Source organism: Oryctolagus cuniculus, chromosome 16, assembly GCF_051225735.1.
Source record: "Oryctolagus cuniculus isolate XC-2025 breed Fujian yellow rabbit chromosome 16, ASM5122573v1, whole genome shotgun sequence".
Lineage (NCBI taxonomy): Eukaryota > Metazoa > Chordata > Mammalia > Lagomorpha > Leporidae > Oryctolagus > Oryctolagus cuniculus.
In genome coordinates, this window is record NC_142882.1 from 6,755,058 (window position 1) to 6,775,541 (window position 20,484).

General features: G+C 39.3%; 1 pseudogene; it reads left to right on the forward strand.

The window, feature by feature from the left end:
- The first annotated feature begins 449 nt into the window (after positions 1–449).
- On the forward strand, positions 450–11,643 carry LOC138843141 (vomeronasal type-2 receptor 116-like; annotated as a pseudogene).
- Positions 11,644–20,484: the final 8,841 nt, after the last annotated feature.

Consider the following 20,484-nt stretch of genomic DNA (forward strand, 5'->3'; position numbering starts at 1 on the left):
TTTTAAAATATAAGTTGTAAACATGTTTCTGAAAGAATGTGTGGCTCTATTCTCCCAATTTCTATCAGGTGTTTGACTCTTGAAAGCTCTCCCTCCAGTTATGTAAACATGGCCCAGGCCACTGAGTGCAGTCTGATCTCCCCACCTTCCCCAAGCTGTTGCTTTCTCTGGCTCTGGGCTCCTGGGATTATGTGTGTCCTTGATTGTACTGCACATCTGCACCTTCCACACTGATCCACAACATTCTTCTTCCTTCCATAGAATTCCAACTGCACTTTTCTCTCTAACTCTCCCCTGAGAATGTATTTCTTCCACTTTTACTTTTTATACTCCTAAACTAGAAGAGTATTCCCTTCCCTCTCAGCCATCTTGGACTCCCCCAGTAATCAACGGTGTTAATCCTAGGTAAGATGAATAATGGTGCAGGGTCTTAGTCCACCCAAACAAGGATGAACTGGGAACAAGGAAAGGTAAGTGCATCACTTGCCCGTTTCCCAGCCTTATGATCCCAGAGACAATCAGATGCAGCGGAGAGCCAAGTCAAGCAAGAACTCCTTTATTGTGCACATAACAAACCCTTTTAAAGCACAAAACTGATGAGTCATTGGGGCAGGGCATAAGAACTAACCAATCACTTAAAGGTCATTTTATGGGGTGATTTTTACAGGACTAGCCATATGTCTGTACACTCATCATCAGTTGTCACTTCTCCTGATGTTGTGTGGCCAATTAGCTTTGGTGGTAAACAACTTTGGGTTCCACCCACCTTACTTCCTTTGGGTGTCATCTTTGAATTGAACCACTTATCTAATTTCCCTACAAAATGGTAGAAACAGATTCTTGGTAGATTACCATATGTGGCAAAATTAGCAAGGTACTATATATTGTTATATTCAGAGGAGTTGCATCAGATGAAGTATGGCTGGAAAATGCATGATGTGGGGATTCTTGGGTGGGACATAATGAAGAACAGTTAACAAAAATGCACCATTGTAGGCTTTACATACCAGCATAACTAATTTGGAGCTACTGAGAATTGACACAGTGAGTGCTATGTGCTAGAGCACTTCTGTGTTGTGGATTTGCTTTATTTCTTTTTCTGCTTGCTATGACATTATTCTTGCAGTGGGCTTATAGTGATTTCTACTTTTGATTTGAAGTGTGTTGAGCCTGAGAAGATAGTTCAGGATAAAGTTCATTGGAGACAGTGTTCCTGATGCAGACTGAGTGTAAGTTCATGTGGGTGTTCCCTATACACACAGAGAACTCTGTACTTACCAACTCAAATGTCCACTTGCTTTCATTTTTGGAAATTGTTGTATAGTGAGCTAAATGTTATTAGACTTCAAAAGAAATTACAAAAAGTCTCAAATAGAAAAATATTATTAACTTTTAAGGTAGTGTTGCTAAAGTTAAAGTTAGACAGAAATGTATAATCTCAGATTTTTATACTTTTATGCAATTAGTGTATATATTTCTGTGTAAGACTGAAATTCTGCATTTGAGGCATTCATCCCAAGCTATAAAAATATCAAATTCAGCATTAAGAATGCAGAAGATAGGCCTGTGCTGTGAGTCACTAGGCTAAGCCTCCACCTGAGGCCCTGGCACTCCGGGCTCTAGTCCCGGTTGGGGCACCGGTTCTGTCAGGGTTGCTCCTCTTCCAGTCCAACTCTCTGCTGTGGCCTGGGAAGGCAGTGGAGGATGGCCCACGTGCTTGGGTGCCTGCACCCACATGGGAGACCAGGAGGAAACACCTGGCTCCTAGCTTCGGATCCACACAGCACACTGACCATAACGGCCATTTGTGGAGTGAACCAATGGAAGGAAGTCCTTTCTCTCTGTCACTTTCTTTCACTGTCTTACTCTGCCATTCAAAAAAAATGAATGCAGAAGATAAAAAGTGATGAATATGAGGGAAATAGTTAAGCAAAAAAATAATGGATATATATTGATGAAATTCGTGCATGTTTGGTTCATAACACACATTGTCCATGAATATTCTGAAGTCTACATTCTGGCTGGTATTTTCAGATTTATAGCAAAAAGTGAGAAGTACTCAAAAAGTCCTGAGTTCTCATGAGTGCATCAACCAAGGTTGTAAGTGCAAAAACAGATCAGCATGGGATTACCATGGTTAACAGCACCGTGGAAGGGTTTCATGCTTTACAAATAAAGATGAAGTGATTTGACATCCTGAATGGGAACTTCTGAATTCAGGGTGATTACTGGTCCCACAGTGATTGAAAATCACATGTCCTAGTGGGTATCTCTATAAACAGGATTGGTTTGGGGTCTGTGTGGCATCAAGAAAATGTGTGGTTGCCTGTTGCTATTTAGGTCTTTGAATTCTTTGACACTAGAGATTTCTGGTCTGAAACCCAACTGAGAACCTCACTTGATGCCTCCCTTCATGCCCTCTGATGCAGTCCCAGTACATAATTGCCAAAAGTTCATGGAGTGGTTTATTGACAAAGCCCTTGGACCAAATATAATTAACAGGTGTTATGCCCTTGAGTCTTTGTATCCATGGACTTGGAGGAACTCCTGGCACCTGGGTGAAGAGGATGATTCACAAACATGTTTTTCTTCTTGTGTTTTCCACCAGGACAGAAGGCCTGAGCTTCAGAGCCTCAGGGCAGGAAGGGTTTCTGGTTCCCCCATGTCCACCAGTGGACAGCTGGTGGAAAGAGGTCAGATGGAGCAGTATTAAAGTGGCTTGTTTCAAGCAATCACACACACCCAGACACACACACACACACATGCATGCTATATATATGCACCTGCATAACCCTGCATGTTCCACTGCAATTGTGTCCTAGGGTTTTTCACAGACTTCAAAGATGTTTCCTTTGATTTTTCTGTTGTTCTTTCTGCAGCTGTATTGCCTTTTGACATGTCGTGATGATCGCTACTGCTTTTACCACATGAAACAGAGTTTTTACAAGGATGGAGATGTTGTGATTGCTGCCTTTTTCCCCATTTACAGATACTTCATTGATAGAATCATGAATAATTCAAAAAATAATGTAACATTCAGAGGGTAAGTTCTCTTTGTCATAATCATTTCCCTTGATTTGCATAACAGCTCCTTGTTATTTGGTCTGCTAATGATTGATAAATGCATTCTGTGTTCCTGCCCTGTGCATCCTCTGTCCGTCCTAAAAATTGCTGATAGTTAGTGTGGGGTCAAGAGAAAGACATTTCTTCTTGCCTGGCATCTTTAATGGTTCAGGAAATGTTACCTCATAGGAGGAGGGAGAGTCTGGTTGCTATCTTTTTGTCATTCCCTATCCATGTTCATCAGCTCAGGGGCCTATTGTGCCTCAGTAGCAGATTGTTAGAGAACCCATGCATTGAAATGAACAAATCTGAGTTAGATGAGCTCTTCCACATGTGCTCACAATGTTTTCTAATATGTGCTAGATTTGGGATCATAAGAACACCTCATTTCTTCTACAGTCATAAAGGAGAAAAGAAATTCAAGAAAGTAAGTTTTTTATTAGATAAAAGAAATATCAGGGCAACACCTTTGCACAAATAAAATAATAATTAAATTTTAACAATGAATATACCCATAAAAATTTTAATGGTTGTAATTGACAACATTGATGATGTGTCCATGATTTTATCATTTTCTCAGCAAAATACCTTTCAGATGGGGTTTTATCTGCTCCTGCTCCTCTTTCAGATACTTTCTTTTTGTAGCTAAATATAAATATGTCATTATATATATACATATATATATATTCAAATTTCATTCCAACACAATATACTGTCTTTTAGGACAGCGTGATACAACTAATTAAGTATTTTAGGCATTTGTCCAAAGATCTCTCCTGAAAATATCTAATGGATACTAGCTTGTTATAATGATATTATTCACTTCACATTGATATTTATAAATTCACCTAATATTATATGTGCACATGGTATCTCATTTATAAATATTTATCCATTATTAGCAGCAGTATTCTCCATGTTTTTGCATACAGCACACCATTTAAATGTTCTCTGAAATGATAGAGACCAGGAGGTAGTGAATTTCCAGTACCAGGAAAAGATGCTATGAATAGAGCCCAGGTTCCTCCAAGATGTATGCCATGCAAATGGGAGATCAAAATTAAATCTTAGCAAACCCAGTAGAAAGTACCTGTATTGGTGATACTTGGGAAAAAAATCAACACTTAATTATCAATAGACACTATACCCTGCAATGTTAGATTCATAAAATTTACAACATAAAATAACTACTGATAAACTGTTCTTAGAGACAAGAAACAGAGCACTAAACAGACCAAAAGGGAAACTCTCAAAAAGCCCAGTGTGTCAAAGAGTGTTCTAGATATTTTGGTGCTGGCAGGAGCTGGTGAACAAAATGAGAGGATGGGGAATTGATGGAAGTGTAGAAGAATGAGGAGAGGAGCAGAGATACATGAAATACAAAACTGAACATTATTTGATTCATTTAGCAAGGTCTTTCATTTTTCCTCATTCTACATACAAAGTACGAATGAAATATTTGATAACACATATTTGTAGGAACTGTATATATCAAACAATATATATATAAAGCAACTGTATACATGATTATAGAACACCTGTATATAAATAGAGAGAATATGTGTATAATATACATAGATGCATATTACGTTTCACCATGAACCAAGAAATAAAAAACTGTCACTTCCTCTGGAGCACAGAATGACCCTTAGCAAGCATTGTACGTGACCTAGTCTATTCATCAAGACTCAACACAAAGGACATCTGAAATAAATACAAAGGGCTCCACATTTATATTTTTTGTGACATGTCAGATCCCAGAAAGGAGAAATGCATCATGCTCATTGAATGGAAGGCTATTTATGTTGAATTCTGTAGGAAAAACTGAGTGAAGAAGGTCTGTTTGAAGTAAACGCTGATACCACTGGTCATGATTTACTTTAACATATGCTTAGTGTTCTAAATAAATCCATAACTGGCTTAGTTGTAAAGTGTCACAGGTCTCACAGCCCAGTGTTTCAAGTCCACCTACTGAGTGTTTCAGGCTTCTCTAAAGTGCCCCTACTTTTTCACTGCTTTCCATCTTTCAAGCTCTGAATCTGATTTCATTTTCCTGGCTTGAGATGGTGGTTGATGGCTAAATTTGATGGGGAAGTGATTTTTCAGGATTAATTCCAGATTTCCATCTGCGATTCAGTGCTCTGACAGCATCCCTATTGCTGATCACATAGCCTTCAGTTGAGTTACTCTCTTTGCCCATTACAACCTGCAGCCTTACGGTCATATGACTCCTGTTTTAAGAAGTGTTTAATGATTTGATAAGATGAAGAATCATTGCAGTTTGTGATTATAGGAAACATTTATAGTAGCAATACTCATGATGATGTGCTTTTCCTTATCATGCTTTCTTTGACAACTGCAATGTTCTTCCTAGGTGTCAATGAACTTTAGAGAAATCATTCCAGAGCCTATTTATTATTTAGGTTAGATATCAAATAAAAAATGTAAAAGAGGTAGGTGTTGCCAGAGATGATTTAAATCCAAATGCATGGTCAGCCATGTGAAAACATGCCCAAGATTATGGTGTAACAGCAGATCTTATATTTCAGAATAATTTAATCTGGGAGACCAAGATCTAGGGAGTAGCAGTTTGGTTCTGAGGTGGACATGTGTCCTGCAAATATGGCAGTCTTCACACTCTCTCCTTAGCAAATGTACAGAGAAGGATTAGAACATATGAATTTTTGGCCATGGCCATCCATTACAGTAATTACAGTAGAATTGTTGATAATCTGGATTGGAGGCTTTTCCCTTAAAGATCCTTGTGCATTTCATACAGATTTCAGTCTAAAAACTACCAGTATGTTCTGGCCTTGGTTTTCACTACTGAGGAGATCAACAAGAATCCACATCTTTTACCCAATATGACATTGGGATTTGATCTCTATAATATCATGCACAGTGACATGATGGTGATGTAGAATCTTTTCATCTGGATTGCGGGACTGGAAAAGGACATTCCTAATTACACGTGTAGGAAACAGAGCAAGTCTGTAGCTGTAATATCAGGAAGAAGCATTGCTATCCAAATGGGGACACTGCTAGAACTCTACAAAATTCCACAGGTGAGTGTGCAAGGGAAAGAGAAGGAAAAAGAACATCAATTTAGGTCCCTTATTCGACCCAAAAATTTAAGCAACAGTGACCTTATATATTTGCCACAGGGGGTGATCTAAAGAGAAGGCATGCAAAGGATTGGCGGATTAGTGACATTTATTCTGAAGCAGAGGTGTGGATGAGTTAAAATGAGAAGTGGTTATGTCAACTTCTGAAGCTAATGACTCATGAACTAGGAAGATCTCATGTAGTGGGAGAAAAGAAAAATGAAATATTCTAAAATCTTCTGACACTTCCATCATTTCCTTAATTTCTTCAGGAATAAGATTGTACACTGTAGCAATAACCTTACACAGATTTCTTGCATTTTCCCTTAGCTGACTCTTGGGACTTTTGAACCTCCTCTGAGTGACAGTGGTCAGTTTCCTTCCCTCTATCAGATGGCCCCCAAAGACACTTCCCTGGCCCGTGGCATGGTCTCCCTGATGCTTCATTTCAGCTGGACCTGGGTGGGTTTGGCCATATCAGACCTCCCAAAAGGTATTCAGTTTATGTCCAATTTGAAAGTTGAGATGCAGAAGAATGGCATCTGTGTAGACTTTGTGGAACTGATCCCAGCCACTGAGAAGTCACATTCTTCAGTCCACTGGCCGTATCACAATCAGATCATAAAATCTTCAGCAAATGTGGTGATTCTTTTCTGTGACACTGATTCCCTCATAGGCATCAGCTTTCCAACATGGGAACATGTAATGACATGGAAAGTCTGGGTCACCACCTCACAATGGGATATTGCCAGTTCTGAGGGACATTTCCTGCTCCACTCATTCCATGGGACTCTCATTTTTTCACACCACCATAGGGAGATTTTTGGTTTCAAAAAATTTCTTCGGACAGCTAACCCTTCCAAATACCCAGATTTTTACCTCTCTACATTCTGGTCATTGCCTTTTGATTGCTCAGTTTCTGGGGTATCCTGCAACACCTTGCAGAAGTGTCCACTGAATGCCTCCTTGGAATCATTGCCTCTGAATCATTTTGATATGACTATGAGTGATGGGAGTTACAACATATACAATGCTGTGTATGCTGTGGCCCTCAGCGTACATGAGATGCTTCTACAAGAGTTAGAAATGCAGCCAGGAAACAATGGGGCAAAGGTGGCATTTTCTTCCTGGCAGGTAATTTGGTTTCTATTGCATGACATGTACTCCTGGAGTGATCCACTTAAGAACTTCTGTAGGTGTTCAAACCAAGTAGCTTGTGATCCTTTCTCCAAAACACCAGAAATCATGCAGTTGTTTCAGTTTCTAAGATATAAATCTTCCCCCTTCATTTAGTTTGCCATCAGCAACAAGGTTCCATTGACTACTGGGATGTAATTGTGAATAAGGATCAGTATGTGTGTTAAAAAGAATGCAAGAGTCTCTCCATTTAATGTTTATATGGGAAATATGTAGATGTTGTCTCTGTTTTCAAACTCAGCAGTAGGAGAATTCCTCTTTCAGTGTCAGATAGTGCTCAGTAGTTTCTGGATCCTGGAGATCATGATCTCATGTAATTTTCACACATTTGTATGTGGGTAACTTCATTTTGCTGTTTGTTGCCATATGTACATGGAGAAAATAATAGAGTGTGTGTAGCTTTTGTTTGAATCTCACACCTAGTGATTTTTGGTTGTCCTTGTTTTTCAATGAAAATGACTGAAATCCAAGTTACTGTGATATAGTTCTCTATCAGGTTTCCTTTTTTGGCTTCATTGCGTTGCTACAATAATGCTCCTATGTGTAGTTGTGATTACAAAGATGCTTTCTCTAACTTGAGTTTGTTGTACAAATTCTTAGGCAGTCTCATGAGAGGATGACACATTTCTTTTAGCTGCACCTGTTTCTCAAGCACCTCCAATTTGCCAATCCTGCTGGTGACATAGTGAACTTGAATCAAAAGAGAAAATTGGATGCTGAGTATGATATTCTCAACTTGTGGAACTTTCCAAAAGGTATTGGATGTAAGGTGAAAATAGGACAGTTTTCTCCACATGAGCAACTGTTGTCTCTCTCTGAGGATGTAATAGAGTGGGCCACAGGAATTACAGAGGTAAGTTGTTCCTAACTTAAAGTTCACACTACACATTGTTACCCACAATTGGTTTGGCGTTTTGTGTCACATGGTTTCATAAAAAGACCTTTACAGACATTAATCCACTCCCCTTCCCAACTATGTATGTTTCTTTTGTTCATGGTGTCTGAGGAAGGATAATAAACACATTTGTTCATCCACTTGTTTGAGTCTATTTCATGGCACAGAGTAAATATGGCATGCAATCAGTGTATTAGAAACAGGTACTTACAATTTAAGTGCATAAATTTTCCAGGACTAAATACCCTACTTTGAGCTTAGGTAACAGTCCAAACTGTGACCCATATTCATCTGATTTTTCTCAGATGCCACGCTCAGTCTGCAGTGAGAGTTGTAGCCCTGGATTCAGGAAAACCCATTTGAAGGTAAAGCCTACCTGTTGTTGTGCACACCTTGTTCAGAGAATGAGATTTCCAACCAAACAGGTAAGTCAGTGCCTGTTTCATGGTGAAGTTAACACCTGTCCCATAAATCTTCATCTTTGACAAAATAACAAAAAGAAGTGGTATGTGACTAATGAGAAAATTCTTCCTACCTTTAGGTAGTAATTAATCCTTTTCATCCATAATAGTTTCCAGAAGTATATAGTTCTCTTTCTCTGTCATGTCTTTTTATGAATTGGAACTTAATGTAAAGTAGCCTTCATAAAAGGGTTCTGGAAGGATTCCCTACTTTTTGATTGTTTTGAATAGTTTGAAAAGAATTGGGATTTGTTCTTCTTTAAATGCCTGGAAGAATTCATCAGTGAAGCCACCGGGACATGGGATTTTCTTTTTTGGGAGTGTCTTTATTACTGATTCCATCTTTGTCTTGGTTATTTGTCTGTTTAGGTGTTCTATTTCCTCATGATTCAATTTAGGTAGGTTTTATGCATCCAGGAATCTATCCATTTCTTCTAGGATTCCTGATTTGTGGGCATACAGTTCTTTGTAGTAATTCTTGTCGACTTTTTTTCTCAGTGGTGTCTCTCGTTACATTGCCTTTTTCATCTCTGACTTGTTGATTTGGTTCTTGTCAGTGTTTTTTAAAGAGGCTCCATTATGCTTAAATTGGTGCACACAATATAATTCAGTTTATTAGTCCATGAAATACTAGTGATAGTAATTAGCATTACTGCATAAAAATAAATCAACAGAGATCTGTGATTTGTAAACAAGGAGCTAAAATAACCCATGGAATGCAAAAAAGAACACTTTTAAACCCTAAAGGTTATTTTCAGATTGCTTAAGAATTATGAAAATTTTGAATGAAGGTTGGAAACAAAGTTGAGGTAAGAATGTTTACTACAACTTGTGCTAGAAATTACCCAGGAGGCACTGCTCTGTGCATATTATTTTCTTAAAAGATTTCTTAGTTTATTTGAAAGCCAGGGTTAAAGAGAAGCAGAGAAAGAGAGAGTGGGGTCTCTATATGCTGGTTCACTCCCCAGATGGCCACAATGCCTGGAGCTCTGAAATCCAAAGCCAGGATCCAAGAGCTCTTTCAGGTCTCCCATGCAGGTGCAAGGGCCCAAGTGCTTGGGTCCTTTTCCACTGTTTTCCCAGGCCATAGCTGAGAGCTAGATTGGAAGAGGAGCAGCAGTTACTAGAATTGGCACCCATTGTTTATGCTGAGGCCACAGAAAGTGGATTAACCTACTGTGTCACAACTCTGGCCATTGCTCCATTTCTGATCTACCTCTCTGCTGATGGCCTGGAAAACCAGTGGAGAAGAAGCCAAGAGCTTGAGCCCCTTTACCCAATTGGGAGATCAGGAAGAAGCCGCTGGCTCCTGGCCATAGATCAGCTCATCTCTGGCTATTGTGGCCATGTAGGCTGTGAACTAGCAGATGGAAGAGTTCCCACTTTCTCCATGTCATTCTTCCTCAATCTGTAACATGGCAATCCAAACAAATTAAATCAATCAAACAATAAATATATCTTTCATTACAAATTTTGTGAACTGTGGGTTGTTATTAGGCCATGAATATAGGAAATGAATTGCATCATTAAAGTAATGGTTGAGGGAGGGTGCTTGCTCTTGTTCAAAGCGAGAATGCAGCAGGAATGTGCCATGTAGAAAGGCAGATTAGCCCTCAAGACACATGGATTCCTCTGGATCATCACTTTCCAATCTAAAGAAACCATGGACAATGAATTCATGATGTTACAAATGACACAGATTAAGGTATTGCTTAAAGCATCATGAATATGTTCAGAGCACAAACCTTAAGGCTTCATTAGGAGAAAAAGGCAATGTACCCAACAGTATGTAAGATAAAATAGGGAGATGAAGTAATAGCAGTCTGGCTAATATGGGAAAGATGGGCATAATTAATTGCAAGTGATTTATGTTTCCTCTCTTCAAAAACAATAAGGAGATATTGCTTAAATCTACTCAGCTATTTAGAAGGTCCTTGTGAATCAGAAATAACTGAACTTGGGATGATGTTATTGTACATTTCTCACCAGATATAGACCAGTGTGTGAAGTGTCCAGATCATCAGTATGCCAACAAAGAGTGAGACCAGTGCTTCCACAAAAAGGTGACTTTTCTGTCTTTTGAAGAGCCCCTGGGGATGACCCTCGTCTGCACAGCTCTGTGCTTCTCTGTCCTCACCGCTGCGGTTCTTGGTGTCTTTTTGAAGCACCAAGACACTCCCATTGTCAAGGCCAACAATCATAGTCTCAGCTACATCCTGCTCTTCACCCTCATCTTCTGCTTCCTCTGCTCCTTACTGTTTATTGGACATCCCAACACAACCACCTGTGTCCTCCAGCAGACCACATTTGGATGGTGTTCACTGTGGCTGTTTGCACAGTCCTGGCCAAAACTATCACTGTGCTTCTGGCCTTCAAGGTCACTGCCCCAGGGAGAAGGATGAGACACTGGCTGATATCAGGGCTACCTAAATCCATTATTCCCATCTGCTCCCTGATCCAACTGGCTCTCTGTGCCATCTGGCTTGGGACTTCTCCTCCCTTTATTGACACAGATGCTCACTCTGAGCATGGCCACATCATCCTGGTGTGCAACAAGGGCTCAGTCACTGCCTTCTACTGTGTCCTTGGCTACCTGTGTTCCTTGGCTCTGGGGAGCTTTACTGTGGCTTTCCTAGCCAGGAATCTGCCTGACAAGTTCAATGAAGCCAAGTTCTTGACGTTCAGCATGCTGGTGTTCTGCAGTGTCTGGGTGACCTTCCTGCCTGTCTACCACAGCACCAAGGGGAAGGTCATGGTGGCTGTGGAGGTCTTCTCCATCTTGTGCTCCAGTGCAGGGCTCCTGGGCTGCATCTTTGTCCCCAAGTGCTACATTATTCTCCTAAGACCTGAGAAGAATGCTTTGAAAGGATTAATGGATAGAATAGTTCCCAAGGAAACAGATATTCTGAAGAGTAGCTCTTAAGGCTTTTTTAGTTTTCAATGGTTAGAAACTAAAATTTATAAAACTGATCTTGCACTCTGTTGTTAAAAAATAAGTTGCAGAATATACCCCCTTATGAACAATTCATATTTTCCTTAAAATGTTTTTGTTGAGGGACCAATTCACAGAAAAGAAAGGGAGAGTTTTAACAACCTTCCATCTGGTGATAGACTGTAAAGATACCTGCAGTGGCCCAACACTGGTTCATGCCAAAGTAAGATTAATTAAGGTGTGCATGTGAGTGTCAGGGATGACATTTTCCACTGCTTTTTCTGGATTATTAACAGGGAGCTGAATTGCAAGTGGAGCAGCCAGGATATGAACAGGTACCCGCATGGGATGTCGGGATTACGGGTGTAGTTATATCCACTACACCCCTCACTGCTGCCAGTCCTCCTCTCTTCTTCAAAATAATACTGTGTACAAATTTCTTAGGCTGGGTTTTATGATCACAAACACAATCCCATCTCATATAAAGGCTCTCCTTGAAACTTTTCATTTCTGTTTTTTTATTGTCAGCTGGTTGGCATTGTAATATTCATATTTAATAAAATAAGTTACATGTTCATTTGCTGTTTTTGTTTATTACTGTCTACATTAAAGTCAGCTTTATAAGAGAGTTTGAATATTTTCAGTGCAACCATTAAACATGTGAAATCATTTTAATCTGTATAATGAATTGTCCAGAAACTCCTTAATTATATATCCTTTCATATAGACTTGAAAGGATATGATCATCACACACCAGGTTTTCATATGTGGATGTGTTTCTTCAAGCTTCTTTTCCATCTGTTTATTCCTGTTTATTATTTATTTTGGCTTTAGATATACTTTTGCCAATACCAAACATGAAAAAGCATTTTTTACATACCGAGCAGAAAATAATTCAACAAAGTAACAGCTTTAAACTGAAGTAATGTCATTTGGACATTTCGCTCTGTTGTGTGACCATCCTCTATGTCATATTTTAAAATATTTTAATCACTACAAATCAAATTTCTTATCAGCTAATGGTTTTACTCTCACTTCCTCCCCTTGCCATTCACACAACCACCAATCTGTATCTGTTTCCATGGATTTTATGGTCCTGATTGTTTTCTACAAAATAATGATCAGACTCCTTGGATTTAGGTGACCTTTAGTTTTGCATGGTGTATTCAATGACCATCTACATTATTGCAGATATCTATATTTTTTCATGAAGAACTGATAATTCCTTGTAGTTAGTCATTGAATTTTTTTTCCAGTTAACCATACACTGACTTGCATGTTGTGGAGACAAACTCTGATGTACAAGAGCATTTTGTGTATTTTTTAATTTTTGAATGTACTATTAGGTGTGAAATGTTTTGGCCATAATTAATTTTATGTCGGATTTGCTAAGGAGGTGGCATATCAAATGTGTTGTAACTTTCTCACTATCATGGTTTGAAGGTTCCAAATTCCCTATGTCATCTCCATCATTTGAAAAGTTTTGAAATTTTTTGTAGCCATGGGGTGGATGTGAGGTGCAGGCTCCTACTGGTGTAGAATGGTTTGTCCATGCTTATTTCAGATTAGCATCCTTTGTAATGCCCTCTGGTCATATATGTATCTGTGCAGAAATATCCATCATGTCCTATTCCCATTGTTCATGAATTACTTATATTTTGTTGTTACTTCTGCATTTTAAAAAATATATTTTATTGTTTGCAAGTTACTCAATATGTTTATATTTCAAATTTTAGTTGAGGTATACATATCTCATGAATTACATATATACAAATGTAGGACCATAGTGATGTTTCCCACCTAACACTCCCTCCTGTCCGAAATCTCACACTTCTTCCTCCTCCCTCTCCTATTCCCACAGAATGGACAGTGAGAGAGAGAGACAGAGAGAAAGCTCTTCCTTTGCCGTTGATTCACCAATTAATGGCCTCTGCAGCTGGTGCACTGGGGCCGGCGTGCTGGGACTGGCATACCATGCTGATCCGAAGCCAGGAGCCAGGTGCTTCTCCTGGTCTCCCATGCGAATGCAGGACCCAAGGACTTAGGCCATCCTCCACTGCACTCCCTGGCCACAGCAGAGAGCTGGACTGGAACAGGAGCAACTGGGACTGAATCCAGCACCCCAACCGGGACTAGAACCTGGGGTGCTGGAACCACAGGTGGAGGATTAGCCTATTGAGCTGCAGTGCCGACTTCTAGTTTACTTTATACTCATTTGATTAAACCTACCATATGTAAAGTGTCCTATAAATGCTATGAATAAACCAACACAATTCCACAATAATGGATACAAAGGCTATAAAAAAACATGGGATCACAAATTATCAATTTCACTCCAATACATTACATTTTAGGCACTTGTTATGAAAGATAAGAGAACACATATGGTATGTGTCATTTTTGATACTGGCTGTTTTCTCTAAGTATCATGTTTTCCAGTTTCATCAATGTTGTTGCAAAAGACAGGATTTCTTTTTTTTTTTTACTTCTGATTAATATTCTTAGAGTAAACATACCATGGTTTTTTTGTCCAGTCATCAGTTGGTGGATATCTGGGTTGATTCCATATCTTAACTATTTTGAATTGAGCTGCAATGAACATGGGGGTACCAATGATGTTTTTTCATGCTGATTTCATTTGGTTTGTGTAAATTCCTAGGAGTCAGTTTGCTGGATCATATGGAAGATCTATATTCAGCCCTTATGATCGATAATATCTTCCACAATGACTGCATCCATTTACATTCCCATCACCTGTGGATTAGGGTACCTTTTCCCCAAAATCCTCCCCAGCATAGGTTGTTTGTTGATTTCTCTCTGGGAGCCATTCTTATGGGTAAGGTGAAACCTCATTCTGGTTTCGATTTCATTTCCCTGATGGCTAGTGATCCTGAGCATTATTTCAAGTTCCTTTGGCCATTTCAGTTTCTGTTTTTTTGAAAAACCATGTTGAAGTCATTTCCCATTTCTCCCTGGATGTTTAGCTTGTTGTTGTTGAGTTTCTTTCACTCTTACAGGGATGTGGATCAGATGTGGAGCAGCTGGGACTCCAGCCACCAACATGTAGAACACCAGCACTGCAAGTGGAAACTTAACATACTACACCACAGCGCAGCTCCAGTTTCCATTATTCTTAAAAGATAAGTGAAGAAGTACCAGATCAGACTGATTCCAACATCCTTTTGAGAGCCTTTTCCCTAATTGAGGCATCTTAAATTAAATGTCCCCATCCTCTCAAACACAGTAGTTGGTTCTTTATAGAATACTTATTTCTCCCCAAACCCTCCAGCAGTGTCTTCAGCTCCAACAATCTGAGAAGCACATGGGTTGGAGATATCATAACTATATATGGTTGTCTCAGAACATAGCAACATTTCCTGAGTCACACTCAGTTGTATAGGATTAGCCATTAGCAGGTGTGTCTTCTAAAATCCAAGTCAGTTGGTATCTGAGTCCTTGTATTTTAAAACAATTGTGTATGTACGTGTGTGTGTAAAGGCATGATCACTGGAACTAAAATTCTATATTTTTGCATGCAAAAACTAACTCCTGAGTTAATGTGTCATTGCTATCTCTGATTAAAATTTCTATCATTCATAGCTAGATCATATGTTTATGTATTATCTGAATAGTATATTCTGTGCTGACTTGCCTTTCATAAGCTGTCTGTTCTATAATAGGCTTCTTTATTTAATTAAAAAGAAGTGCATTGTCATTGATTTTTACATTGAATGCAAAATTTGCCTGTTCTCATTTATAGTTCAATAATATCCTTAAGACAAATAAATCTATGTGTGTATAAAGGATAAAGGAAAACCAACGGCCAATCATTGCTTAGAGGCAACTCCTACCAAAACAGTCTTTCAGGCTTCCTGTACACACTCATGTTTATTTCTGCAAGGCCTCTGGTGTTCCCATGGAGATGCTTTCCATTATACATTGATGTTTCAGTTCACCCAGTCTTGAGTTGCAGCTGTCGACTGCTCTTAATGCCCAGGTCTCCCTTTATTTCACTTTTCTTTTTTTAACTTTTATTTAATAAATATAAAGTACAACTTTTAGATTATAGTGGCTTTTCCCCCATAACCTCCCCCCCCACCCCCTAGCCATCCCATCTCCCACTCCCTCACCCAACATATTCTTCATCAAGATTCATTTTCAATTATCTTTATAGATAGAAGATCAATTTAGTATACCCTAAGTAAAGATTTCAACTCTTTGAACCCACACAGAAACACAAAGTATAAAGTACTGTTTGAGTACTAGTTATACTGTTAATTCACATAGTTCAACACAATAATGACAGAGATCCTGCATGGGGAGTAAGTGCACAGCGACTTCTGTTGTTGATTTAACAACTGACACTCTTATTAATGATGTCAGTAATCACTTGAGACTCTTGTCATGAGCTGCCAAGGCTATGGAAGCCTCTTGAGTTTGTCAACTCCTATCTTATTTAGACAAGGCCATAGTCAAAGTGGAAGTTCTCTCCTCGCTTCAGAGAAAGGTACCTCCTTCTATGATGGCGTGTTCTTTCTGCAGGGATCTCACTCACAGAGATTTTTCATTTAGGTCATTTTTTTTTTTTTTTGCCACAGTGTCTTGGCTTTCCATGCCAGAAATACTCTCATGTGCTTTTTAGCCAGATCCGAATGCCTTAAGGGCTGATTGTGAGGCCAGAGCTCTGTTTAGGACATCTGTCATTCTATGAGTCTGCTGTGTATCCTGCTTCCCATATTGGATTGTTCTCTCCTTTTTAATTCTATCAGTTAGTATTAGCAGTCAGGGTCAGTACCACCCTCAGGCACTAGAGGGTGTCAGAAGAAGAGGATGGATTTGGCCTTGCCTGCAGTACTGCAGTGAATGTGCCTGAGTGGGTTCAAGGTGGTTAAAAGGATCTTTCTTGTGGAACCTGAGGTCAGCTCCTCTGGAGTGACATCGCAGAGATCCACACATCAACATAATGAATGCCTCCACAATGATCTTCAGGCCAAGTCAGGAGCCTCAGTACTGTGAGCACAGGTTTCTCAAGAGAGAACAGAGCCAGGAACCATGTTCTGTACAGGAATATGGTTCATGAGGCATGGGGAATGAGAAAAGGCCACACCCCACTTTTCTTCTTAGCACCATACACTGAAGATAAGGGGCTTTGTGTGCAGCCCAGAAGGGCCAAAATGCAAAGGAGCAACATATGTTCGTGCCAGTGATTCTGTTGGCTCCTCACTGCTCTGCAGATTGGTGGTCCTTTCAGGTTCTCTCATAGGTTGTTAGACTTGAGCAGAGTTGGGTAGGTGACTGTGGGGATTCTCGTTGGGAATTGTGAGGAGGAAGATTCCGTCTGGCTTCTTCCCCACCATTTTTGTGAATCCTAGCAATCCTGTAATGTAAAATGATTCTAATGCACTTTGTCCCCCTTGGGCTGGAAATTTGTTCTTACTTGAACAGTATATTATGGAATTTTTTTTTATTCTGGAATAGGAAGTCTTACCTCATGGAGACTCTAGCATTTGAAAAGGAAGTTAATTTTGTTTGCTTTCCTTCTTCCTGCAACCCTCAGAATCACCTTGAGAACTTACTGAAGCAGGGAGACTGTTGGGATGCGCTCTGTGATGACTTATGGTAGATTTGGAGATGGTCAGTGGCATTCAACTCCACATGTGGTGAGTCCAAGTCTCTGACCAATTGTGCTTCCTGTGTTTTTGGATTTCCCTTCTTCCTATTTTAATGCAGAAGTAAGTTCATTTATTTGAAATTCCCTTCTCTTTCTTCTAAAGAAAACATGAAAGTTTCTACCACAAAACATCAAGATCTTTCAAACAGTATAATTTGCATTACTTTGCTGAATTTGCTTGAGGAGAAAACCCTAGGAAGAAAGGAAGTGGATGGCAAACACTTGAACATTTTTGCATGAACCAACAACAGAGAAAGCCAAGAGCCATCCTAATAGGAAAATATTTGTGTGGCGCTCTCCATCAAACTGAGGCAAATTCCTGTGGCAATCCAAGATAAATGCTGAGTATGCAGAAGCACATGAAATCACTCAACATGGAACCATCTGACATGATTCTTAAGTGGAAGAAAATATCATGATAAGAATACAGGTACTTCAAAGGTAAAAAAAAAATCACACAAGAAGGACCTTATAAAGCAGCCTCATTAGAAACATGAAAGAAAAATGGACCATTGTTGATTACAGCAGAATAAAACAATATTAAATTTAAAATAACTGCATTAGACATTAAACCCCCAACTATTAGATTTCCCAGTGTAGCTTATCTTCTTACTACTGGTTGCCTGTTTGAAGAACTAAAGGATGGAATATAATGTAATATATATATATATATATATATATATAATATCCACTTGCAATCTGTCAGCAAAAGCCTGTTTGCAGAGATCAAATATAGCTTTCTTCTAGAAAAGAGGAGGAGGTGATGATGAAGAGGACATGGAATTAGAGGATAACTGGAAGTAAGACAAAGGGAAGAGAAAGAACATAGATCAGAGATTACATTTTTGCTTAGAAGGAGAATTTTCAACATACCTCACCCAGAAAGCAGCATAGATAATTAAAAGGCACTTGAGGGCCAGCACTGTGCAGCAGTGGGTTAAAGCCCTGGCTTGAAGTGCTGGCATCCCTGGCCTGAAGTGCCAGGCTGCTCCTTTTCCAATCCAGCTCTCTGCTATGGCCTGGGAAAGCAGTAGAAGATGGCCCAAGTCCTTGGGCTCCTGCACCCATCTGGGAGACCTGGAAGAAACTTCTGGCTGCTGGCTTTGGATCGGTGTATTCCTGCTATTGCAGCCATGTGGGTAGTGAACTAGTGGATGGAAGACCTTTCTCTCTCTCTTTCTACCTTTCTCTCTGTAACTCTTTCAAATAAATAAAATAAATCTTAAAATAGGGATAGTTGAAAAGTCAAGATTACAATTTGATTCATTGGAAACACATAAATTCCTGTGCCCAAAACTTGATAGATGCCTCTTCCTGTCAGAAACACAGCAAGCATAAACTAGCTGTCAACTGGAGGTAGTTTGTTCATCATTACTGAATATGCAGGACACTTGAAATACAAAGGGCACCTGTGTTCTAACCTTGAGGAAGTGTTGTGTCACTGCCTGCAGAAATGCATGAGGTTTTTTCTTGGCCTGCACATCTATCTGCATGCAAGTCTTGAGTTAAGATTCAGAGAATAAGACCAATTTGGAGTTAGAACTGCTACCAGTAGTAATTATTTATATGAAAATACTTTTCAAATTTCCATATTAAATAGATGGCAGCCATTCAACTTTACTAGGTGGTGTGCCTTTTGATCTAAAGTACTTGAAGTCCCCCAATAAGTGATTCTTACAACTTCTAAATGTTCTGCATTTTCATGATTCTCCTTCATTCAGGCTCTGAATTGGAGTTAGTTTCCTGATTTGGGATAGGAGTTGATGCCAAAGGTTTGATAAGGCAAAGATTAACAGTTATAAATACCAAGCCTTGTGCTCCCCCATTCTCCACACTTAAATATCCTGCTTCTGCTAGCCACATAGCCCTCAGGTGAGTTATTCTTCAACCCCATGACCTTGTGCAAAATCATATTCATGTTGATGCTGTTCAGGGAATCATTTAATGATGTGCTAATATAGATAACCATTTTTTTTCGGCCATGAATGGAACATGTACAGTAATTCACGAAGAGTGATTTGTGTTTAATTCATTATGCTTTCCTTTAAAAACAGTTTCTCTCCCTCGTGGTGCATGGAATTTAGATAGAACATTACAAAACATGTTGTGGAATTTGCTACAAATACAAAATCTAAGGAATTAGGAGAGCTGTCTGTTGAAAAAAAAATGAAATTAACTAGTGTTCATCAAAAGTTGATTGCTGTGTCAGTCACCTAGAGTTTCCATATAACAACATACCATGACTTTGTGACTTAACTACAGAAATTTATTTTTTGAATTGCTGAGGCTGGGAAGACCAGGAACAAAATGCATGAAGTTGTTGTCTGTTAAAAACACATTCCTGCCTCAAGAAAAGACATTTTTCCTTTCCTCTTCTCACTGTCTTCACCAGCTAGAGAGATGTAATGACCTCTCTCCATATTCTCATATTCAAAACATCCAAGAAAATGGGTAGGTAATTAATAAATAATATTATTCCCCCCAAAGAACTCATCAAATATGATCATGATACAGAGCAGTATTTCAACCTCTGCATATTTGCACAAAACATTCATTCTATAGCGGTTATAGGATTGGAGTTGATAAAAAAATAATCATGGTTGAAGTCTTTTCCCTAAGTATCCCTGTTCCCTTTGTGGAGGTTTGCATCCTAGAATTAACAGTATGTTCTGGCTCTTGTATTTACCATTGAGGATATCAGCTGGGACCCCTGTCTTTTGCCCAAGGTGACTCTGGGATTTGATCTGTATCATGCCATGTGCAGTGAACTAAGGACAAGGAAGAGTCCCTTCAACAGGCTTCAGGGATGGACAAGACATCCCACATTACAGCTTAAGGAGAGTGAGGCATCTACTTTAGCACTACTCTTCAGGACAAGGATTTCTGCTCAGATTAGGACACTCCTAGATCTCTCCAAATTCCCACAGATGAGATTGGGTAAGAAAGGGGAGAGAAAACCCACATTCACTTGGGTGACCTTCTCAGGGGCACAAATAGGTAAAAAATGTAGATTTTTTTTCCAAAGGTACAATCTAAAGAGGGAGTAGTCAGAGATTGGAGTAGCCATATATTTGGTGTTTGAAATAGAGAGGAGGAAATGGAAAAGGAGAAAGGGAGTTCCTGGACCTCTGTTTCAGAAGGGTTTGTGATTTAGAAAGCTA